Genomic DNA, 12,219 nt, shown 5'->3' on the forward strand with positions numbered 1-12,219 from the left:
GGCCGGGTGGACGTACCGCCGAATTGCTCAACACGTGGGGCGTGACGTCTCCACAGTACATCGATGTTGTCGCCAGTGGTCGGCGGAAGGTGCACGTGCCCGTCGACCTGGGACCGGACCGCAGCGACGCACGGATGCACGACAAGACCGTAGGATCCTACGCAGTGCCGTAGGGGACCGCACCGCCACTTCCCAGCAAATTAGGGACACTGTTGCTCCTGGGGTATCGGCGAGGACCATTCGCAACCGTCTCCATGAAGCTGGGCTACGGTCCGGCACACCGTTAGGCCGTCTTCCGCTCACGCCCCAACATCGTGCAGCCCACCTCCAGTGGTGTCGCGACAGGCGTGAATGGAGGGACGAATGGAGACGTGTCGTCTTCAGCGATGAGAGTCGCTTCTGCCTTGGTGCCAATGATGGTCGTATGCGTGTTTGGCGCCGTGCAGGTGAGCGCCACAATCAGGACTGCATACGACCGAGGCACACAGGGCCAACACCCGGCATCATGTTGTGGGGAGCGATCTCCTACACTGGCCATACACCTCTGGTGATCGTCGAGGGGACACTGAATAGTGCACGGTACATCCAAACCGTTATCGAACCCATCGTTCTACCATTCCTAGACCGGCAAGGGAACTTGTTGTTCCAACAGGACAATGCACGTCCGCATGTATCCCGTGCCACCCAACGTGCTCTAGAAGGTGTAAGTCAACTACCCTGGCCAGAAAGATCTCCGGATCTGTCCTCCATTGAGCATGTTTGGGACTGGATGAAGCGTCGTCTCACGCGGTCTGCACGTCCAGCACGAACGCTGGTCCAACTGAGGCGCCAGGTGGAAATGGCATGGCAAGCCGTTCCACAGGACTACATCCAGCATCTCTACGATCGTCTCCATGGGAGAATAGCAGCCTGCATTGCTGCGAAAGGTGGATATACACTGTACTAGTGCCGACATTTTGAATGCTCTGTTGCCTGTGTCTATGTGCCTGTGGTTCTGTCAGTGTGATCATGTGATGTATCTGACCCCAGGAATGTGTCAATAAAGTTTCCCCTTCCTGGGACAATGAATTCACGGTGTTCTTATTTCAATTTCCAGGAGTGTAATTTCAGCAGTCACTGTTACTTCTTAAAGTCTACCCTTCCATGATCACTTGCATCAACGTAATGTAGATTCTTGGTACAGTATTTCACTTGGTGATCACCGACCTTAGTGTCCACCCCCAGAAGCTGAGTAGTCAGAGCGACAGAATGTCAATCCTCAGGGCCTGGGTTCGATACCCAGCTGGGTCGGAGATTTTCTCCGCTCAAGGACTGGGTGTTGTGTTGTCCTAATCATCATCATTTCATCCCCATCGACGCGTAAGTCGCCGAAGTGGAGTCAAATCGAAAGACTTGCACCCGGCGAACGTCTGCCCGACGGAAGGCTCTAGTCACACATTTTTTTTACCGACCTTAGTTGTCTTTCGCCATCTGAAATAGTATGTTGTCTAACCTGTATGGCAGCATGATGACTTATGGCTGAATGCCTCGTTATGTCTTCTGGATATTGCGGGTGCAGTATCGTCCAAGATCACCAGGTCGACTCGATCCTTAGTGTTGCTTTGGGATCCAATATCCTTAATGCCTGACGTCCATTGCCCGTTGCATCTTTATAGAGCGTACAGTCCCTCATTGTGTTTTCTGGTGTGTCCACACTGCCGCAGGTGGTGCTATCATTAATTTTTCTTCTGAATTTTTTATAGATACGTGGCATAAGGCCATGGCCTGTCACGTGTAGCAATCCACTCTATGACTTAATAAATCACATTTTTAATCTCTCCCTGATGTTAGAGAGAAATTCGTATGTTCTCCTGCCTGCGCTCCAAGTGTCCCACTCATTTTGTCACACTTGTAATATACGATCTTTTAATGCCTTCTTCGAACTGGCCTCAGTTCCCAGCACCCTTCTTATTTCCATTTGTATTGCCTTTTTTTAACCAGTAAAAGGCTCCTCTTTTCCTAATTTTCACCTCCAGTGGTCATATTCCTAGAATTAATGACAAAGCAGCATTCGGGGTAGTGCAGTACGCACCCGTTAATGTTAGTAGCACGCCTCGTTGAACTTCTTTCACTATTGAGACTGGCTTCACTAACTGCTGCCTATGAGCCCCGACTCTTGCACCATATCCTACGGTTGATGCTAATATTGACTGGTGGTAGCGATCGCAGACATCGTGATAGCTGAGGACTACGTGAACATTGTAATAAATCACCTGTATCTCTTCGTGCTTTGTGGCTTCCCCGATGACGATGACATTTTCTAGTAGGGTAACTGTACATATAACAAGACTTGAATCGTGCTAAAGTAATTTGAGGAGCACGATAATGAACTCTCGTTGATGTCTTGGACACGAAATTCGCCTCATCTCACCAACACCAAACATATCTGAGAGCTATTCCCACACACCACCGGCCCTCAACTTACCGGAATTATGTAAACTGTGTGTAGAAATTTAATGCTACATACCTCTGGAGACGTAAAAATTGCTTTTTCAATCCATGGGACAAAACATCCTTGCTTTATTAGTTTCCAATAGTGGACCAACATGGCGTTAACCTGGTGGTCATAGTGTTCTAGTTCACCAATGTAAATCATGCAGTATGAACAGGAGTGTCCTCAAACAGAAGATGTGTCGATGAACAGCTATTGCTCCTTTCTTTTGACTCTAATCCTTCGCAAGTTAAGCTGTTAAGCTATTGTGTTGCTAGGTTCTTCCAGTTGACATACTTTAGAGTTTGGCGGAATAAAGTTTGGATGCAATGTCACCCGTTGGAAATAACGAAGAAAGTGAATCAGATTTTTGCGGTAAACTTGTCAGTCCAGAAGCAGAAGCAGTATATCCTCGCCGAATTGAGACAATTACCAAACCTAGATGCCATGTTACATGGTATTAGTGTGATGTCTTCCACCGGTGACTAAATTTTTGTCCTTTGTTCACAATTCACATAAAGATCAACCTGGTACAATAGGCATAATCCAACTGCCAACGCTCTCTGCCAGTAAAGTCGTGGATAAACAAAACCGCAAGGAAGTTATACATTAGACAAACACATTTCACTGCAGCAAACGTCAGTCAGGGCACCATCAAGATTTGAACTGAACAGTACTCGTTCTGAAAAAGTTCTTCTAGAGTTGAAGGCTACTTCTGAGTAGGAATAATCTTGAATCTGTCGTGACATTGCCGTCTAGCCCAACACAAGCCATAAATTCGCTAATCAAAACCACATTACAAATCTCGCACGCAGAATGCACTCTTGGCGTTCGTAGCGTACTACAGCTGCCGGACGACATCGTTCACCAAGCATCCTCCAAACTTACACACTCCCCGTGTCCTGGAATATGTCCTGCAAATAACTGAGAACGCAGGCTGCAAATGCAACTCTGAGAGGAAGAGCTTGGAACAGGAGAGGAATTCGTGGTGGGCCGCATCGAACCAGCCAGAAGACTGATGGAACCCCTCCCCCTCTCCCTCTCCTCCGCGCCCCACAGAAAATGGTGTGTCACACGGTCTGAAACGATTCCGAAACGATTTTTTACTAAATACCACGTGTGTAAACTGCCAAACGGCAAGGTATCGACGTTTCGCATCTAAAATGAGAACGTGAAGCTTTGTCAATATGATGCATGAGTAGTGGTGATGTGCAATGTTTTATAATACAAAAGCGTATTTTCATTTGATTGCATAAACAACTATTTACCAGTTACATAACGTTGCAACTTCAGAAGAATGTTGCGAATAGCAGGAAGACTTGTCGAGGACAAGGGGAATTTCGGTTGATCCTGAACGTAAATAAATGAAACGTGCTGCGCTTATATAGGAGACTAAAACTTCTGCAGCACAATTGCATAATGTGCTATCGATAGCAACGATGCCACGGCGTATTAAAGTAATTATGTTGGCACTACGACAGACACCGACAACAAAGCCCTCTACTCGGTGCTGTGCAGATGTACGAGCTCCGCTCCTGATTCACCCCATTTCATCAAGAGCAGATGGCCGGGACACTTCACTTCAGCCTGAGACCGTGCCTATCTGTACAAAGTATGAAACATCCCCTAACAACAATTATATACACGACTGTGCTTAAACTGACACACAATAGTTTTTAGCGCAACGCAATCTGACTTCCAAAAATCCCTACGAAAGAATGGCCCTGACTAACATTAACCTATACGTTTCACAAATCACTTACCTCACAAAAATCTTTGTTACTCAAGCTACTGCAATACATCGAGCGCCACTACTGCCAGCTAAATAAAAGATTCAAACTACTGAAGGCACTAACTACTGATAGGCATAGTTAGCAAATGAAAGATTTTAATAGAGAACAAACAATGTATTTACCTCACTAGTCATAATATATATAGCAGTTCATGACACCAATTCTTACAAATTTCAAAACTCCGCCATCTCTCTCCCCACGTCCACCACTGCTGGCGGCTCACCTCCAACTGCGCAACGCTACGCGCTGTTATCATGCAGCTGCCTCTGCTCAACACTACAATGGCAGACAACAATGTAAACTAAACGCACACTGCGCACAGCACAGCCAGTGATTTTTCATACCGAGCGCTAAGCGGCGTTACCAATAAGAAAACCTAAACAGCCCACTTACAAAAGGTATGTATGCCTTTGTATATATTCAGGCTCCAGTAATCCCCTTTTACTCACGTGCAATACCGACGTATTTTACCTCACCTTCTCCTACTCGCTTCGTTCAGTCGGCCAACCTTTCAGTTTTCAGGAGCAGACCCACGCATCTCCGGCGGTACCTCGCTACGAGTACCGCCCTTCGATTGTGCCATTCCAGCACTAGTCGAAGCGTTAGGTTCTACGCAGAATCGGAGAGGAAAGGAATATGTAGAAAACACTGATAAAGGGATGGGACAGGATGATAGGACATCTGCTAAGACATGAGGGAATGACTTCCATGGTACGAGAGGGAGCTGTAGAGGGCAAAAACTGTAGAGGAAGACAGAGATTGGAATACGTCAAGCAAATAACTGAGGACGTAGGTTGCAAGTGCTACTCTGAGATGAAGAGGTTAGCACAGGAAAGGAATTCGTGGCGGGCCGCAAGTGCCAGCGTCCAGCCAGCCGAGCAGCAGCAGCAGCGGTCCAGCCAGCAGCTCTGCAACAGCAGCAGCAGCGGCCCCGGCACGCCACGGATGTCTCCCCGCCTGGTCCTGTTCCCTCTGCCTCCTCCCTCTCCTCTCTCATCCTGATCCTTCCCTTCTCGAGGCCCAGAACGTCTCCCTCCTCCTCTGCCAACACTTCCCAGATGCCCCCATCTCACTCCTCACTCCCAGATGGGATTCAGTTCTCATCTCCTCCCCCAGACCTACCCTCCACACTGGAATCCTCTCCCGCCTCCCCATCACCCAGTTTGTCCCCAATGCCTCCCTCACCCCTGCTCTTTCCCATATGCTACCTGCAAAACCCCAACCCCATGTCGCCCGACAACCCTCACTGCTGTGATCACTTGGCTTAGTCCAACGATCATGGAGGAGGAGGTGATGGCGGAGCTCAAGGTGCATCCCTCGCTGGAGGTGCGGGCGGTCCGCCGCATTTTTAACTCAGGCTGCCCCACCCACCTTATGCAGGTTTTCTCAGAGGACGCCCTCTCCATTGACCATCTCCTGAAGGAGGTGTGCCCTCCTCTTCAACAAGCGACATAAGGTCAAGCCCTCCCATTCCCCTCCTCAGTCCCTTCACTGCCAGAGGTGTCTGTGCTACAACACACACACAACAGCTGAGTGCCACGAGGACCCTACCTGCCCACACTGTAAGCAAGTGCACTTCCTCCGGCAGTGCCCTAACCTTCAGTCCCCTCCATCCTGTAATACCTGCAATCTCCCCCATCCCACCTACTCCCAAAAATGTAAAGCCTGACCACCTCCGACCACTCCTGAACTCACCGTCCCTGTCCGCCCTCAGGACGCCCCCACCCCTCCTGGCAATTCCCTTTGTCCCCCACCCAACCACTGAGGACATCATCAGGTTCCTCACACCTGTCCTGCAAAACGTCCACCCTTTCCAGCGCCCTCACACCCTCCAACAGGTCTCCCTCGCCGCCCGTTCCGTCTTCCACCTAAAAATGTATGCCACCTACTCCCATAGCCAGGCCCATTTCACCTTCTCCCATCTCGACACCCTCGTCTAAACCCCTGTCATGGCGCGACAACACCGTATCCTGTTCAACAACATCCATTCCCTTCCCACCAACAAGAACCTATTCATGCAAACCCTTGCAACCCACCATGTGGATGCCTTCCTCCTCAATGAAACCTTCCTCCAACCCCACCACACTTCGCCCTAACCTTCTCCATATCTCTGATAACCCCCCCCCCCCCCCGATTGCGTGTGGCGGAGTTGCCATTGGTCACCACCGCCAGATCCCGGTTCGGCTCCAACCTCTCCTTCCTGGCCCCACCAAACACCTTATCCTTAGTCTCTTCTTTCCCGGCCTTACCGTCACCTGCGCCACCATCTATGTCCGCCCTAACGCCCCTATTCCTTTCGACTTCCTCTCCCACATTGGTTGTATCTTCTCCTACATGATCACTGCCGACCTCAACATCCATAGTCGTTCCGCCACCCAGTTACAGTGGTGGCATCAGTTCCTCTCCACCCTCCAAGGCGACCTCGTCCACATTCCCCAGCACACCCGCCCCAAATCCAACTCCACTCCTGATGTCATCCTCTCCTCCCCCAACCTCCTTGGCCGCATATCGGTGGATGTCCTGGACCCCATTTGTAGCGACCATCTACCTGTCCTCCTCACCGTTTCAGACGGTCGTCACCCACGCCCCGACCCTCGTAATGACCCTCCCCGAAGTACGTCCATGACTATTCCAGTGCCGACTGGAATGCCTACCGGGATACCATCTCCCCCAGATCTAAGGAAACCCCTTCACCTACCACCACTCTGAGATGTTACCCATGCCACGTCCTTTCTCCAGCAGACCTTGTCTGAGGCCGTGAAGGCCCATGTCCCAACTGTCGCCATCCACCACCACCATTCAACCTTACCCCCACAGGCCGTCCTCCTCCTCTGTGAATCCCGCCGTTTCTACTGTGCCTTCCTCCACACACGTGACCCGGACACACTACAATGCCACTGGCAACTCCAGCGACACATCGGAAACTTGCTCGCAGCTAACAAACGCCAGGACTGGCGACAGACATGAACCCACTTAAATGCTACCCTACCTATAAACTCGTCCAAGTTCTGGTCAGCCTTCTGTCGCCTTATCGGAACTAAACCCTCCCCCTAGTATACTCTTCTCCATGATGATCACCCCTTCCTTGACTCTCTTAGTAAGGCCAATCACTTTGCCTCCTACCTCTATGATGTCTTTTCCATCCCCGACAATCCCCAGTTCGATTACTCCCTCTTCCCAGATGTCCACGATCGAACTGACATCTCTGTCCCTCCTCTCGCACCTGGTTTCCAGTACTTGGACAACATAGCACACACGGAACTCAATACCCCTATGACTACACAGGATCTCATTGCTACACTCTGCACAAAACGCAACACCGCTCCTGGTCACAATCGTGTCACCTACCGCCACCTTCGTGAAGCTCCTGTCTCTTTCCTCTCCACCCTTGTCAGGCTCTACAATGTAGTCCTGTCCACTGGCTACTACCCTGACCTGTGGAAAACCTCCCATATCCTGATGTTCCTTAAACCCGGCAAACCGCCATCCGCCATCTCCTCCTATCATCCCATCAGCCTTACCTCGGTCTTCCGCAAGGTCCTGGAATCCATCCTCACCCGACGCATCCACCAGCATCTTCGCCAGCACCACCTCCTTCCCATTACCCAGTGTGGCTTTCGGCTGCCCTGCTCTTCTGATGACCTTCTCCTCCACCTCACTCATCTCCTTTCCAAACAACTTAATTCCCTTCACTCCGCAATCTTCCTCTCCCTGGACCTCGAACGTGCCTATGACCGTGTGTGGCATTCCGGTCTCCTCTTCAAGCTCCAAACCTTCGCCCTTCCCATTAACTATACCCGTCTGATCGGCTCCTTTCTCTCCCGCCGTCCTTCCAACGTCACCATCCATAACACGGATTCCTACCCCTTTTTTCGCTCTGCCAGTGTGCCCCAAGGCTCCGTCCTCTCCCCCCTTGTGAACCTTTTGTATACGGTGGACATGCCGCCGCTGTCACCCCCCATCCATCTACTCAAGTTTGCTGATAACACTGCCTTCCTGGTCCTTGCCCCCACCCTGCAGCGTTCCCAACACCTTCTCCAATCCCATCTTGACCGGTTCACCACTTGGTGTAACCAGTGGTTGATCAAGGTCAATCCCTCCAAAACCCAGGCGATCATTGTAGGCAAAACCACCGCTTCCTTCCGCCTCCTCGATTTCTATCTAACCATATATGGCCGTCCTATCGCCCTCACCTCCACCCTTAAGTTCATTGGCGTCACTCTCGACCGTCGCCTCTCCTGGACCCCCCATCTCTGGACAATTCAAGCCTCCTCCATTTCCTCGAATCCTCTACACCTCCCGTAAACTCGATCCTCCTCACCCTCTTGTCTCACCCATCCTCTCCCACCCCATCTGCTGCCGCATCTGTATCCCCACTTCCCACCCGGTCTCCATCTCTTCACCCTCCTTACCCTCTCCCAAGGTGGTTTCCGCCAGCTCCCCCTCCCTGATGATGCCCTCCTCCCCTCCATCTACCCCTCTTTTGATGCTCGCTCCCTCTTCCTGTGTTTGTTCCTTTGGGCACCCTGCCTCCCTTCTTTCCTCCTTCCTTCCCTCCTCCATTTCTCCCCACTCCTCCCCCAGGCTTCCCCTCCCCTGTCCCTCTACTCCTCCTCCCATCTCCTCAGCCATTGGCATCTTTATTCTCCCCTCTCCCCCCCCCCCCGCTTCACCCTTCTTCCCCTCTTGGCGGGCCCTATGACTCGCACAGGCGATGTGGACATTCGCGCGCTGGAGATCATCGCCATCAGTGTCTCGTGTGCGACGTCATGTTTAGTGTTGAGTGTTCACCGTCGCACTACGTCGTTCGCCTGTGCCATCGACATCTTCAGTGTTTGTGCGTCGTGTCAACAGTTTGTAGTGTGGATTATCGTCGAGTGTGAACGGCTCCGTGTTTGTTTTTATGTGTCCACTGTTTTATTACCCACCGATCTGTAACTTATGTGTATTCTTTCTGCTTTTTCTCATTGTGTATTCTATGGCTGAAGAACAGTGTAGAATGCTGCTGACAGCCTGCCTGTTGTACAGGTTTTAAAGTAACAATAGAGAAAAAAACAGACCCATGCGCCGCTTTCCAGGCGGGAAAACATAATTGGTGCCAAACCACCGGAAAGAGTAACTACCGTACAATACCTGCAAGTAACCATGTGAAGCGACATTAAAAGGAATGGCTTACATCCTGCTGCTGTTATGCAGAGCACGAGCTTCGACGAACCTCCACAAGCGTACTCGATTGAGGGCGAGACTCTTAAACGATGAAAACGTTTTCCGTTTTTTCTTGGCCTCTTCCTCCGCTGTCTTCCTCATTGGTGTCCTTCTTCTTCCCCGTTTCCTTCTACCCTGTAGATGCCAGCAGAGAGTTCGTCTCTTTACAGCATCCCACCTTTTTATGAGAGTGTCTCTGATCCACTTCCAAGTCATTCTATTGATTTGGTTGGGGATACGTTATTCTCTCGTTTCATTACTCTTTCTGAAGAAGACGATTTTAAAATTGTCGAAATCAAGATAAAGAATTCCCGTAAACCTATATTTGCAACTGGTTGACTGATTTTTCTTTTTTTCCCAACTTCTCCAAGTTTACTGTCGTCCTATTGTAGAATCTATACATATGTTTAAGATACTATCGACGATATCGTTTATATTGTGAACAATAACATTTTAAACTCATTTCCTCGAGTTATGTCAGACAAAACATTTGTGCCTCATGGTTCGTTCGAAATAATTGACTCATGCATGTAGCTGCGTCGCACAAGTTGTCCTTAAAGAGACGGATAACTGTTCTTTATTCTGTTTGAGATCAGGATTGAATTATTACTAGAAGGCAAAATATGATGGATACTGGAGATACGTTAAGAAGAAAACCCGGAATTTACTTGTAACTACTCAGTTTTACTGCAACACTCAAATTATCTGTATATTCTCCTATTTCAGTGGATTATCTGGCATATCGGCTAGAAAATACAGGGACTGGACATAATATGACAACACCCCTAGAAGTGCATGCATCACCATAAATGTAGATGCTAGCCTAGCCTGCAGGGTAAGCTGTTATATCTGACTACGAACATTAACTGTGCAGCGTCCTCAACACGTTGTCAGTCACGGTCAGAATAGCGTTGCGCGTGGTTTTGAATGCTTTGCGTCGGAGTTAAGCGTCTTCGAAGAGGGACAAAGTGTAGGTGTTCGTATGGTGGATATCTTCGTAACCAAGGTAGCCGAAGTTGTTTGGTTCTTCAGATAGCAGATGTAAGCTGAAGCGCCAGAGAAACTGGTACAGGCATGTGTATTCAAATACAGAGATATGTAAAGAAGCAGAACACGTCGCTGCGGTCGCCAACTCCTATATAAGACAACAAGTGTCTGGCGCAATTGTTAGATCGGTTACTGCTACTAAAATGGCAGGTTACCAAGATTTAAGTGAGTTATAACGTACTGTTACAGTCGGTGCACGAGAGATGGGACACAGCATCTGCGAGGTAACGATGACGTGGAGAATTTCCCATATGACCTTTCCACGAGTGTACCGTGAATATCAGGAATCTGGTAAAAAATCAAATCTCTGTCATCGCTGCGTCCGGAAAAAGATACTTCAAGAACGGGACCAACGACAACTGAAGACATTCGTTCAACGTGACAGAGGTGCAACCTTTCCAAAATTTGGTGCAGATTTCAATGCTGGGCCATCAACAACTGTCAGCCTGCGAACCATTCAACGAAACATCATCGATATGGACTTTCAGAGCCGAAGGACCACTTCTGTTCCCTTGATGACTGCACAACAAAGCTGCCTCGACTGGGCCTGTCTACACCAAAATTGGACTACTGACTGGAAACATGTTGCCTGGTCGGACAAGTCTCGTTTATAACTGTATCGAGCAGATGGACATGTACGGGTGTGAAGAGAACCTCATGATCCATGGACACTGCATGTCAGTGCCGGCCGGTGTGGCCATGCGGTTCTAGGCGCTTCAGTCTGGAACCGCGTGACCGCTACGGTCGTAGGTTCGAATACTGCCTCGGGCATGGATGTGTGTGATGTCATTAGGTTAGTTAGGTTTACGTAGTTCTAAGTTATAGGGGACTGATAACCACAGATGTTAAGTCCCATAGTGCTCAGAGCCATTTGAACCATTTTCATGTCAGCAGGGCATTGCTAAAGCTGGTGGAGGCTCTGTAATGCTGTGGATCGTGTGCAGCTGGAGTGATTTGGGACACCTAATGCGTCTAGATACAACTCTGACAGGTGACACTGAAACGTCCCCTTTGAAGAATTATACAAGTCTGGTCTATGTGAAACGTCCTCTTTGAACAATTATACACGACTGTACTTAAGCTGACACACAATATTTTTAGCGCAACGCAGTCTGACTTCCAAAAATCCCTACGAAAGAATGGCCCTGACTAACATTAACCTACACCTTTCACAAATAACTTACCTCACAAAAATCTACGTTACTCGAACTACTGCAATACAGCGAGCACCACTACTGCCAGCTAAATAAAAGATTCAAACTACGGAAGGCACTAACTATTGATAGGTATAGTTAGCAAATGAAAGATTTTAATAGAGAGCAAACAGTGTATTTACCTCAATAGTCAAAATATATATGATAGTTCATGACATCCAGTCTTACAAATTACAAAACTCCGCCATCTCTCTCCCCACGTCCACCACTGCTGGCGGCTCACCTCCAACTGCGCAACGCTACACGCTGTTAGCATCCAGCTGCCGCAGCTCAACACTACAATGGCAGACAACAATGCAAACTAAACACAGACTGCGCACAGCACAGCCAGTGATTTTCATACAGAGCGCTACGTGGCGGCGGCGTTACCAATAAAAAAACCTAAACAGCCTACTTACAACAGGTATGTAAGCATCCTTTCGTATCACCTACATCCATTCATGTACATTGTGCATTCCGTCGGGCTTGGGCAATTCCAGCAGGAGGATTC

This window comes from Schistocerca gregaria, chromosome 2, assembly GCF_023897955.1.
Source record: "Schistocerca gregaria isolate iqSchGreg1 chromosome 2, iqSchGreg1.2, whole genome shotgun sequence".
Classification (NCBI taxonomy): domain Eukaryota; kingdom Metazoa; phylum Arthropoda; class Insecta; order Orthoptera; family Acrididae; genus Schistocerca; species Schistocerca gregaria.